The following is a 12,645-nucleotide window of genomic DNA, read 5'->3' on the forward strand; positions in this document are numbered from 1 at the left end:
TGTACATGCAAATATATATAGGAGGATGGGGAAATAGATCTATGTGTCTATATTTATAGGTCAAGTATTAAGGTGGCGGAAGGACCTTGGGCCTCTACTCAAACACTCCCTCAATGCATGAATACCTTCTTTTATTAAATTGGAACTCTATGATGCTCACTCTCCCGACACAACGGCTGGAGCCAAAGTGGGTGAATAAGTAAATGTGGTGTAGAAAGCTGATGGTGCCCGGCTATCAAAAGAGATAGTGACTGGGGTCTTAAAGGCTTGAAGATAAACAAGCAGCCATCTAGCTCAGAAGCAACAAAGTCCACAAGGAAGAACACACCAGCCTGTGTGATCAAGTGGTCCTAAAGGGATCAGTTACCAGGCATCAAAGAACAAAAAAATCATATCATTGACTGCACACCTCCATGATAGGATCGCTGAAGACAAATGGGTGCATAAGCAAATGTAGTGAAGAAAGCTGATGGTGCCCGGCTATCAAAAGAGATAGTGTCTGGGGTCTTAAAGGCTTGAAGGTGAACAAGTGGCCTTCTAGCTCAGAAGCAAAAAAGCCCACATGGAAGCACACCGGCCAGTGCGATCACGAGGTGCCAAAGGGACCAGGTATAAGGCATCATGCAAAAAAAACAACAACGATATAAGTGTGTGTATGTATGTGTATATGTATATATATACCATATTAAATGAAGGGGGAAGTGCAGAGTGGAGACCCAAGGCCCAAGTGTCGGCCAATGGAGATCCCCTCATAGAGGCGTTTAGGAGAGGAGATGGGTTAATTAGGGTGTGAGGTAGTACCGATGAAGAACACAGCTTTCCCCAGATCCTGGATGCTTCCTTCCCCCAACTACCATGATCCGGATTCTACCTTGCAGGCCTGGATAGGACAGAGGCTGTATACTGGTACATATGAGGGCTGGAGGTAAGGGAATCCAGGGTGGATGATACCTTCAGGACCAAGGGTGTGAGGGACGATGCTGGGAGAGTGGAGGGTGAGTGGGTTGGAAAGGGGGAACTGATTACAAGGATCCACATGTGACCTCTTCCCTGGGAGAGGGACAGCAGAGAAGGGGGGAAGGGAGACTCCGGATAGGGCAAGATATGACAAAATAACGAGTTATAAATTACCAAGGGCACATGAGGGAGGGGGGAAAGGGGAGGGAGGGGAAAAATAAGAGGACCTGATGCAAGGGGCTTAAGTGGAGAGCAAATGCCTTGAGAATGATTGGGGCAGGGAATGTATGGATGTGCTTTATACAATTGATGTATGTATATGTATGGGTGGTGATAAGAGTTGTATGAGTCCCTAATAAATTGTAAAAAAAGAAAAGAGGAGAAAAAACTGATTAGGACAAAGACTGTACAGATGTGCTTTATACAATTGATGTATGTATATGTATGAACTGTGATAAGAATTGTATGAGCCCCTAATAAATTGTTTAAATTATAAAAAAAAATTTTTTTCTCTCCCTCCCCACTCCCCCCTCCCTCATGAGCTCTTGATAATTTATAAATTATTATTTTGTAATGTCTTGCCCTGTCCGACGTCTCCCTTCACCCCTTTTCTGTTGTCCACCCCCCAGGGAGGAGGTCACATGTAGATCCTTGTAATCAGTTTCCTCTTTCCAACCCACTTTCCCTCTACCCTCCCAGTATCGCCCCTCACACCCCTGGTCCTGAAGGTATGATCCACCCTGGAATCCCTGTGCCTCCAGCTCCTATCTGCACCAGCGTACAACCTCTGCTCTATCCAGACTTGCAAGGTAGAATTCAGATCATGATAGTTGGTGGGGAGGAAGGGGGGAGGAAGCATTGAGGAACTGGAGGAAAGCTGCATTCTTCATTGTGTTACATCGCACCCTGACTGACTGTCCATACATTTCTATTTATTTATTTATTTATTTTTGGACTGGTGTGGGGGTTTTCTGGGAAGACCATAAAACCTGCTAGACAAATTCTAAAAGAGCTGTAGCACTGTCCATACATTTTTAAAGCAACATCAAAACCCCAATAAATGTGGCTAATGCTATTGAAAATTGTGGTTTTCAGCCAAGACAATAAATTTAGTGTCATTAAGACGCACACTGCAAAACAAAGGTTTATAACATATACACAAACTTCTTAACAATTTTTTCATATTTTAAGTTATGGATGTAAATCTTACTCCACTAAAATGCATATGCATATATTAAGACAAAATTTTATTTGCATAAATGGTTATGACGTATTTTGAAACAATTGCTGTCATGTTACTAGCACTGCGAATACCACAGTTTCATAACACACACACACATACACGCAATTGAAGTTGTATTTAGCAATCTCCAAAGTTATGGGAATAAGAAAGAGATGGTTGCTTAGATACAGACAATTTAGAATGGTTATTTTAAATTTTCATTTGAACAAAGAAAATATAGACAATGAGACTTTGTGCTTCAGGTTTCTAAAGGCAATAACAATGGTAGGTCAAGAAAAGTGGACCTTTTAAAAAAGTGTTTCTGCTATTGCTCGCTCATCTACTTTAATATTTGTTATTTTGAAAAAGATATATTTTTATACTCAACTGAGTTGATTTTTTACTAAGACGAGTAACTTTAGAAATATATAACTGACTGATATAAACAAAAATTTCACCATAAAATTAAATAATTGCTATCACTGCTTAATTTTATTGAAATGACAGTAATGCAACTTTAATGCACATTGGGAACATGAAATAGATTTGCAAATGACTAAAAGAACTCTTATAGCAAGAATAAAATTATATTTGTTTATAGAATTTCCTATTAATTTCATAGAATGAGTTAGGTCTTTCCCAAATAGAATGTAAATTTATTTTTACATGTAAGGAGTATAATGAGACAAAGTAGTTTGTTTCTAGATCTGACTAGAATGCAAGTATATTCATTTGATTTTTTTCTGTTTTTTTGGTAAATTCTTTAAAAAGAAAAAAATTTGCATGATCCAGCTTATTATAAGATACTCGGATTAAAAACTAACTATTTATAATTGATAATCACTATACTGTGATGCAGTAACATATTGACCCCAACATTTCAGTATATCAACACAATAAAAATTTGCATTTGTTCACATAGAATCCAATGTGGGTCAACTACAAATTATTGGCTTGTTATTAAACATTTTGAAAAATGCATGTTATTTGAAGCTCCAACCCACAGACCATGCTATTTGAAACCAAAGCCCACTGTAATTGAGTGGATTATGACACATAATGACCACAAGATAGGACTTCTGATGATTTGTGATGCTTTACAGGAACAGACAACCTTATCTTTCTGCTGGGAAGTGGCTCCAGGTTTGAACTGCCAACCTGGAGATTAGCAGTTAAACGTGACCATGCCAACAGGCCTCCTTATCTGCAATTGAGGGCGTCCAAGTTAATGGCAACAAAGGAAGGGGTAAATGGAGGAAGCACAGGGAACCCTAACTGCCCGGACCTCACTGCATCAGAGACTACACAGGGTAGAGGACTATGTAGATATCTGGTGGGCATCACTAGTCTCTGCTTCGCTCTTTTTCTTTTTTGTTTAATTCATGAGTACTTTATTATGGTGCATACAGCAGGAAGTGACCTATATTGACCAAGTAGAGCCAATGAATGTCTCCTATAATTCAGATATGCTTCTCAACACTGTCACTTCTGCCACTACTTGTCAGAAATAAACAATTGCTGCTGAGAAGACTTTGCCTTTCCTGACAACATAAATATTAGACTCGTAAAAACTTAATTCTAACGGACAAGGAAATTCTCTGTATGTGGGGAATGTTCTTGTGTTTTACTCTGTGGCACCTGCCACATAAAGGTAAGGCAAAGTTGTGTCACCAACAAGAATATATTAATAACATTTTTCTACACATTGGCTTTTCTGAATTCTTGCAGCTTGCCATGTGTCAAAAGACTACTTGGAAATGATGTCCTCCACTATATCCTTCATTTGTGAAGTCACCTATAGCTTGGTGTTGCAGCTCTTCACCTGCTTTCGGTAGCACCGGCCATGATTTTGGTAAATGGGAGCCTTTTGCGATGGGCAGGAATAAAAATAAACAACAAAAACCCTCAGTGGTCTTCGTGAATTATAGCTTGGAACATGCAAAAATGAAATTTAGCAGCAAAACCTTTTGTGGATGCTGTATTTCCAATCTAATGTCAGGATCACCAAACATGTCAGCAAATCATTTCCCCACTAAACTACAGCTGGAATCTAAGGACATCAAGGGGGAAATTTTCTCCTTGCTTTTAGTAAGAGGGAGGGAAGCTTTAGGAGTCCCTGGGAAAGGGTAGCCCGCTTGGTCAATAAAGGGTTGGTAAAGAAGAAACCCGTCAGTGAGATGAACTGGCAATGGCTGCAATCAGGAGCGCCAGCATTGTATCAATGGTAAAGACGGCAAGGGACCAGGTAATGCTGTGTTCTCTTTTATGTAGGTTGCCACAAATTGGATCTAGCAACAACAACAATATTCATAATAATGTTAAAAATGAACAACTACCAATTATATAGATTTAACCATGAGGCAAGGACCTTCCTAAGCACTTTTGCATACTTCAATTTCCTTAACCCTGAGAAAGACTGTGGTCAATACATTTCTTATCTCATTTGTCAGATTAGTGAATAAAGTGTAGTAATCGGTATAACTAGGATTCAAATTCAGTCCCTTTGTCTTCACTGTATACACTTCTAATTACTTTGCTACACTTCATTTTATTTGTTACTATTATTCTTTAATTCCTAGGTATAAGTGGATTCAGTTGTTGCTGACAATGGTATCTGTGATAATTAACGTTTATGTCACCTTGGCTGGGTCCGGACTCTCCGTGGTTTGACAGGTAATGTCCCATGATGTGATATAACAATGTTCTACCTCTGCCTCCATAATGGGATCTATTAAAAGCAGTCAGTCACTTGTAAGAACTGGTTAAGTTTGGATGCAACATGACTACTCAGATCACGACTCTGATACTATCAAATGGGCGGAAGTTTCCTCTTGGGAACTGCTTTCAATGTAAGTGGATGCTGTACAAACCCTTGCTTGTCGTTGCTGGGTCTGCATCCTTCACAGGGCTGGCTATCCATTAGGCTTGAGCCAGTGGCGTGCCATCTTGCCTGCTGCTCGAGGCACCGTCAGCAGCCTGCCACAGTAACCATCCACTGGAGATTCGTTTGCTCTGCAATCAGAAGCCTGCCATGTGACCTACTATTCTTGGTCATATATAACTATTGGTTCTGCGTCTCTAGAGAACCCAACCTAAGACACTAGCTAATCATTTATGGCAGTATCTGTTTGATTGCCGGAATTTTTAAATTTGTTTTGGAGAGTTTGTCAATACCATACATTATATGTATGTTTTCCCAGATCATAACTTGTCTTAAAACTTCATATATATATTTTTGTACCAAAGTTTAATATGGTATATTTTAATTGTGCCATTGTTGTTAGGTGCCATGGAGTCAGTTCGAAGCCAGAGCAGCCCCATGAACAACAGAACCAGGCTCTGCCCCAGTCTGTGCCATCTATCGGTGAGCTCACTGACATCTTGTTGGGGACTCTTTTTTACTGCCCCTATACTTTACCAAGCATGATATCCTGTATATAAAATATCAATACATATTGGGGGGAGAATATCTGGGTTGTGCAAATGGTTAATGCACCCTGCTGCTTTAATTAAAAGCCTGGGGTGGTGTCTACCCAGAAGTCCCCTGGGAAAAAGTTTTGGTGTTCTACTTCTATAAAAGCAACATAGAAAAATGTCCTCAGCACAGTTTTACTGACTTTGATGAGTTTGAATCAGCCCAAGGACAACTGGTTTTACTGGATAAAGGGCAGAACATAATATGGCTATAGCCAGTATTCTTCCTTTTAGAGAAATTTTCATTAACAAATTGAATAACCCCAGGAAAAATACACTTTTTAGTAACAAAAACTTTTTCTGAAAATTAAAAGGTAGAAAACAATTTATTTAAAAGTGGCTAGCCTTAATAATTCAACTGGAAGAGTATACAGCTAAAATCTGCTGAAAATAGAATCCATTTTAAATCAATAAAATTAAATAAAATCACAGGGAAAAATGACTGCAATAATTCTAGTACAGATATTTCTGTAGCTTTCTCAATTATATGGGGGTAAGAAGTTCCAATGTGTCCAGCAGGCAGGCCTGCATTGGCAGCTGTGGGCCAATTATTTACTTTTACAAAGACCACGTCTTCTCAAGCAGTGCAAAAGCAGCAGTACCTTTGGTGCAAGGGCATTTTTGTAAAATCTGATTGTGATGGCAAGGTATTTCTCATCATTTGTTACATAGAAATGATTTTTTTCATAAGATGAGTTTCATAAATTGTCATCACTATTACTAGAATATGATACTTCAGAGCTTACTGCTCTGAAGAAATAGAAGTAGAGACTATTTTAGAAATTCATGTATATCTCTCTTACTTTCTTTTGAGAGACTGGGCATACTGGCAGTTTTGTAATATTTCTAATAGAGAATAGATGAGATCTTATATGAAAATCTCCTTTCTTACTGCCCCAAGAAGAAAAACTGCAATTGAATGTCATTATTACCAATCATTGAGGGTATAGAATCGAAGGTCAGCCAGGTGCACTGTGGCCATCTCATCTCGACTCAGGAGATCTGATGGTGCAAAATTCCCCTCCTCTATGAGTTCAGAGACATTACATTGGTGGCTTAAAATTGGTCATGATGGAAATAGTTACACAACAGAAGTTAGAAAATTATGTGATTCAGGCTCTCCCTCCATGGAGACTAATAGTTGTTAAGCATTTACCAGCAAACCAGACCACACTGTGCATGTTCCATTGGTCTCCAACAACGGATTCCTGATGTCATTTAAATTACCCAAGTCACCATAAGAAACATGAGGGGGAATTATTCTACAAGTAATCTATTAAAAAAATATGCTTAATTAACCAATCTAAGATTTATTAGAAGTGAAAGCAAGACTTAACTTTAATCAAGAAATTCAATAGAAGTAATCAGGGCAAATGAAATTATTTAGCCTAATTACAGAGGTCATGACATAGAGATAAGTAAATTTTAGATAATACATATTTGAACAGTGTTATTTTATTTATTATATATTAACTGATGATATGCTTTATTTGTACAAATTTTCTCACCACTGTGTTACTTTCCTTGCTGTTCTTCCTTTTATAAAATACATGAATCTTTAGAAAATATTTACAGCTATTGAACTCTAATGACATCAGACATCCCTTTAGTGATGAGATTAGTAAAATCACCATAAGAGTTTTCTTTTTTCCTGTGAGTTCATGCTTTATACCTCTGGTACAAAGCTTGAAAATGAAGAAACACATATTATGTTCCTTTAGTAATGTGTGTTGACAGCTCCATTGCATTACCACGTAACCAGGCACCGTTAAACATAGTAGGTCACTGACCTCTTTCCCTCTCTCGCAACTAAAAATACAGTGTGAATGGATGTCCCCTTTTCTGTAGAAAATGAATCATATAAATGTCGGAGCAGATTACGATTCAGTGGGTACTGCTTTACCATTATTATGCTCAGAATGATAACACACATTCACATGACCTCTTAGTTTTCAGGCCAGTATCTCAATTACAGTTTAGAAGTTGACGGTATGACCCACAAATATTCAATTTAATGACAGTGAACAGATAAACTCGGTTTTAACCATTTAAACCTATGCTACAAGGCTTTAAGCATTATTTGAATTTCCTTTTTCATGATTTACATGTATCCACCTAATCTATTGAAGAACTTATTTTCTATGCAAACAAACTAAACTGAAGGAATTATTTTCACAAAATAATTCCTCCATTCAATTTTATATAGTCTTTGACACAGTTCATACATAGAGAGTCACAAAATTATTTGTCAATAGTACTTTATCAATAATTGATGTATTCGTTTTTCTGATAATACATGCATTTCAGCCCTGGTGCTCCTCTTTCTGATAGCAGGCCCAATCTGCTTTCTTCACCACACTTTGCTATAGCACTCATTTCTTCAGTTACCACCTTCATAAGGCCAGTATAGAATAAGGCAATGCCATAATACCTAATTATTCTTATATTAGGGCTATAATTAAGTGGGAGTGCCAAATCCATTTGTATATCTAAGATTTATATATGTTCATGGTCTACTTTAGAGACAGAATTATCAACTTATTGAGAAATAATTTAGGCAGCCTGCAGGGAACAGTTGGTATTTCTAATAATAGTATCATTAATCTAGTTAAAGATACAGAATTTGAAAGACTACTAAGACAAGAAAAATATACATATATAGGAAAGCTTATTAGACTAAAATACATGGAAAATTCACTATGGATTAAAAAGTTAAGTGACTAAATATTGCTTGAGAAAACAGAGTGTTAGACACAAGACAACAGATGTTTATAGCATGCATTCACTAAGGCAAAACTATGCCTGCAAAATTATGTCACATGAAGCAAAGAAAAAGCAGTCATCTAATGATATGCCAGCTGAGTCCATAGGATAGAAGCACACTAGCCTATGTGATCCATTACATGTGACCTGTAAATTATGAAATCTCAGCCCGGAAGATGTGTCACAGCTTAACTTCTGAGAACCTGTTTATAGAAGGTTATGGATGGCAGTAAATGTCCACAATCCACTCGCAGAGGCCCCAAGGGTAAAGTCTCCACTGGACACCTCTGCACCGTTGACCAGATGGGTGGATAGCTTTGTCCTCAGACTACACAGGAAAACAGATGGCTACCGAGAGTCAGGTTAAAGTTTCACATCATACTACTTGTTTGCCCCCCTGACCTGTGTTTAACTTGTTTTAGCACGTATTATTTTCTTCTTCCTTTTAAAATTTAGTTGTGTTTTACTTTGTTGTTACTGATTTTTTGGTATGATTCTTTATATAAAATGCAGGAGAGGTAAATCTGAAGAAACAGAAACCAGACTCACAAGGGACAAGGGCAATTGGGGGGCAATGGAGAGCTAGTAACAATGGATTCAAGAATTAAGAAAATTGCCAAAATTTGACTGTGGTGATGATTGCCCAACTCTTTTTACTATACTGAAGTCACTGAATCATATTGTTTGCATAGTATATGTCAACAAAGGGGCTTCAGAAAAAGCATTTGTACATGGTTAGCTAAAGAAATCCAATTACATATCAGGAGGGGTTGTGAAGGGAATAGAATAAGGTTTAAGGATAGCAGGTATGGAAATATTGAGGCAAATGAGTTTATTTTACCTAAATTACCCACTGTGAATCTCTATATGGTTTAAATTCACAGAAAGGCAAACTATTCAAATCTCTTATTTTTCCCTTGTACTTGATTGACTCAAAATTGAGTTGTAAAAGCAGATAAGAAGTAACTGACTAAACTGATTTTTACTTGCTTAATGAGAGGAAAATGTGTTTTTTCTTATTTCTCAAATGCAACTACCATTGATAACAGTCAAGGTTTCAGATTGTTTTGAAGTGTTACTTATTTGGATGCTTGTACTGAGGATGGAATATTTAATTAGGCTTTTATAAGTACCTATCTATCATTATATTTTATATCTGAAGAATTTTAGTTCCTTAAAGAAATCAGACGTTCCTTTCGCTGCAGCCGCAGCCATGAGCATGCTCAGGCTTCAGAAGAGGCTCACCTCCAGCATCCTCCACTGTGGTAAGAGGAAAATCTGGCTGGTACCCAGTGAGACTGGTGAAATCGCTGATGCCAACTCCGCCAGCAAATCCGGAAACTGATCCAGGTGGCCTTATCACCCACCAACCTGTGAGCCCCGTAAAAAACCTTAGTACGTGGGAAGGGCAGGCCTAGCACACAGGTAAGCAGAAGGTACTGCTAATGCTCATCTGCCTGAGAAGGTGACTTGGAGGAGGAGGAGGAGAAAGATGGTTTTGTGGCGGCTGCTCGGGAGATAGCTGGAGTCTAACAAGATTGACCTCCGTAAGCAGCACAGGCTGTGCCTGAACGTGAAGGGAAACGGGTCCAAGAACAAGCGAATTCTCATGGAACATCCACAAGCTGGAGCCGATGAAGTCTACGACCAAGGATGCCCGCAAGGGCTGTGAGGAGCAAATCCAGGTGAAGAGAGAAGGGACTCTGTCCAAGGAGAAAAGACCAAGGAATCAACTCCATTCTCTTCTCTGTACACAGTGGCCTCGGCAGTTCTACTGAGCAGTCGCTCAATAAAAGCCAGCCCGTCAGCCGGCCCCCTCAACATCATTGGACACAATATTCTGTATGTTCACAGTGACCAACAAGGAGAAGTGTTTATTTTGAGACCCAGTGAGAAATGTAGAAATCAATAGAGAACTGGTGGAGTTACTAAGCTTAAAGATTTCTGTTGGTACAAAATTATTCATTAGTTATTGTGTTTATATATCCATAGACTGGTGGATCAGCAACTAAAAGATACGTTCACAGTCTCGAGATTCTTGGCACATTCACCAAGAAAAAGGGTAAATTTCTATTCCACAATGTTTGAAAATTTCTGATTTCATTGAGGCATTGATTATGAACAAAAATCAATACATATGTACTAATACAAGATGCTTGATGATTTACAGCAACATTGTTCCTAATAAATAGAACAATTCCCCCTTAAACAGCAATTAGCACAGTATTGGATTACAAAAACTGAGGATTTTGTTGGAGAACAATTGACTGCTAGAAAGCACCATCAGCATGACCCAGATGATTAACAGAGAGGTAACGGACTTGTAGGATTTAATATGGAAGAATGAGATTTCTTAATACAAGTCTGAAAAAATACAAAGATGTTAAATATATTTAATGGGAAGCAACTTCTACCAGCAGGATTTAAAGAATCAATATATGGGTTAATTGAAATGTAAAACTATTACTTATAAAGCTTTATAAAAGAAAGCTAAGTTGCTTTCGTTTACCTCACATGTTCTACTTACTGACATTACCCTTAGATTAAACTCTGGGTGTTTGCCTGTGGCTGATCTGTTTATGTAGACAGCAACTTTCCACCCACCCGTTCCTATGGCTCTTTGTTGTTATGATTCTTGATTATTGTAGCCTCTTTGGCATGTGAGACATTTACCTTAAAGTGAAAGAGTCATGCCTTATGGTGCTTGTCTACAGAATTTATTCTTAAATATCTGTTAATACACTAAGATTATTCATTGGAACAGTTATCACAGTGCTACCTCACACGTAGTGATGCTTCCATGGGTATGGTAGGCAGTGGATTTTATAACGCACTGAAGTTGGTCGTGCTATTGTTATTTGGTTTAGAGTTGAGAAAGTAGAAACATAGGGAGTTTATATAATTTGGTCAAGTTGGCACAGCTGGTGAATGGCAGAACCAGAATTAAAATTCAGTTATCCTTGCTGTCTCTTAACATCTCATGCAGTGCTACATACATGCATACAACTGAAGAGAAATTTCTCAAAAGAGTGATGTTTAAATTTTCTTAACCTTCAGCATAGTAATAGTTTCTATTTTTGTTAATGCTTAAAGGTCAAAAGCATAGCATCATTTTTAATCTCTTATTCAAGACTGGGCTACTAGCCTCAAAATTACCAGTTCTAACCCACCAGTTTCTCTGAAGGAGGAAGATGAGGCTGTCTGCTCCTGTAGATATTTATAAACTTGAAAACCCAAAAGGAAGTTCTATCTGTCCTAAAGAGTTACTATGAGTCTGAATTGACTCCACAGTAGTAAGTTTGGTTTGCTTATTAAAATTTCTAAAGACTTACCAGTTTCTATGATCACTTTTTACTAGTTTTACAAGTGACTCTTGAACTTGACTGTAGGTTTCCATCCCATTGCCATCTTGAACTTGAGTTTGGATTATGAATGAATAGATCTAATCTCTTTCACTTAAATATATTTTACATAACATTGTAATATTAAATTAGCTATGATTTTAGTTAAGCAAGCCTGCCGACCATTCCCTCAATACACTTTAAGTGTTCCCATCATGTTATTCTCCCCTACCACATATTGTATGATTCCTTATGCACTTTAAATGTTCCCATCATGCTATTCTCCCCTATCAACATATTATATGCTTTTGCTGGTGTAAGTCATAGACATAAACATCTGTAAGCAATGATGTGATTTTCCCTCCTTTTGTTTATCTTAGTAGGAGATGTCATTGGCAGCAATTTAACAACTGTAACTTGCATAAGCTTTTTACTCAATTTTAACACTACACATAGAATTACATTTTTAAAGGGATGTGTATTATGTAATAATTTTGTTGTTGTTCATATTTATTTATTTTACCATTAAACTATCCAAATGCAATGCACATTTCATTGAAAGAATTATTCAATTCTAATTGCTCTCCAGTGCCATTTTCCTCCCATCATCTGTTTTCATGAATATTATGAAACATGTTTTTTCATGTTTTTCCCAACCTATATATACTTCTGAAATATATCAATGGAAATAGTTTTGTCTCAGACAATGTTTTTTCACTCCATTTTTCTGTTTTCTATTTTTACACCAATAACATCTTACTTTAATTGCTATATGTTATGTCTTGCTAAAGTGCAATATACGTTCTCCTTTGTCAACATTGTCTTGATCATTCACAGTAATTTTTAATTCTATAAACTTGCCCCTTATATTTTCTACTATATTTATGA

At 37.5% G+C, this 12,645-nt stretch overlaps 1 non-coding gene across 1 annotated transcript; it reads right to left on the minus strand.

Annotated features, from left to right (window-relative positions):
• Nucleotides 1-1,919: 1,919 nt before the first annotated feature.
• On the minus strand, nucleotides 1,920-1,980 carry LOC142453976 (U7 small nuclear RNA). The gene has a single exon (XR_012785521.1). It is a non-coding gene; the product is annotated as a U7 small nuclear RNA (small nuclear RNA).
• Between the last annotated feature and the right edge of the window lie 10,665 nt (nucleotides 1,981-12,645).

This window comes from Tenrec ecaudatus, chromosome 7 (genome assembly GCF_050624435.1).
Source record: "Tenrec ecaudatus isolate mTenEca1 chromosome 7, mTenEca1.hap1, whole genome shotgun sequence".
NCBI lineage: Eukaryota > Metazoa > Chordata > Mammalia > Afrosoricida > Tenrecidae > Tenrec > Tenrec ecaudatus.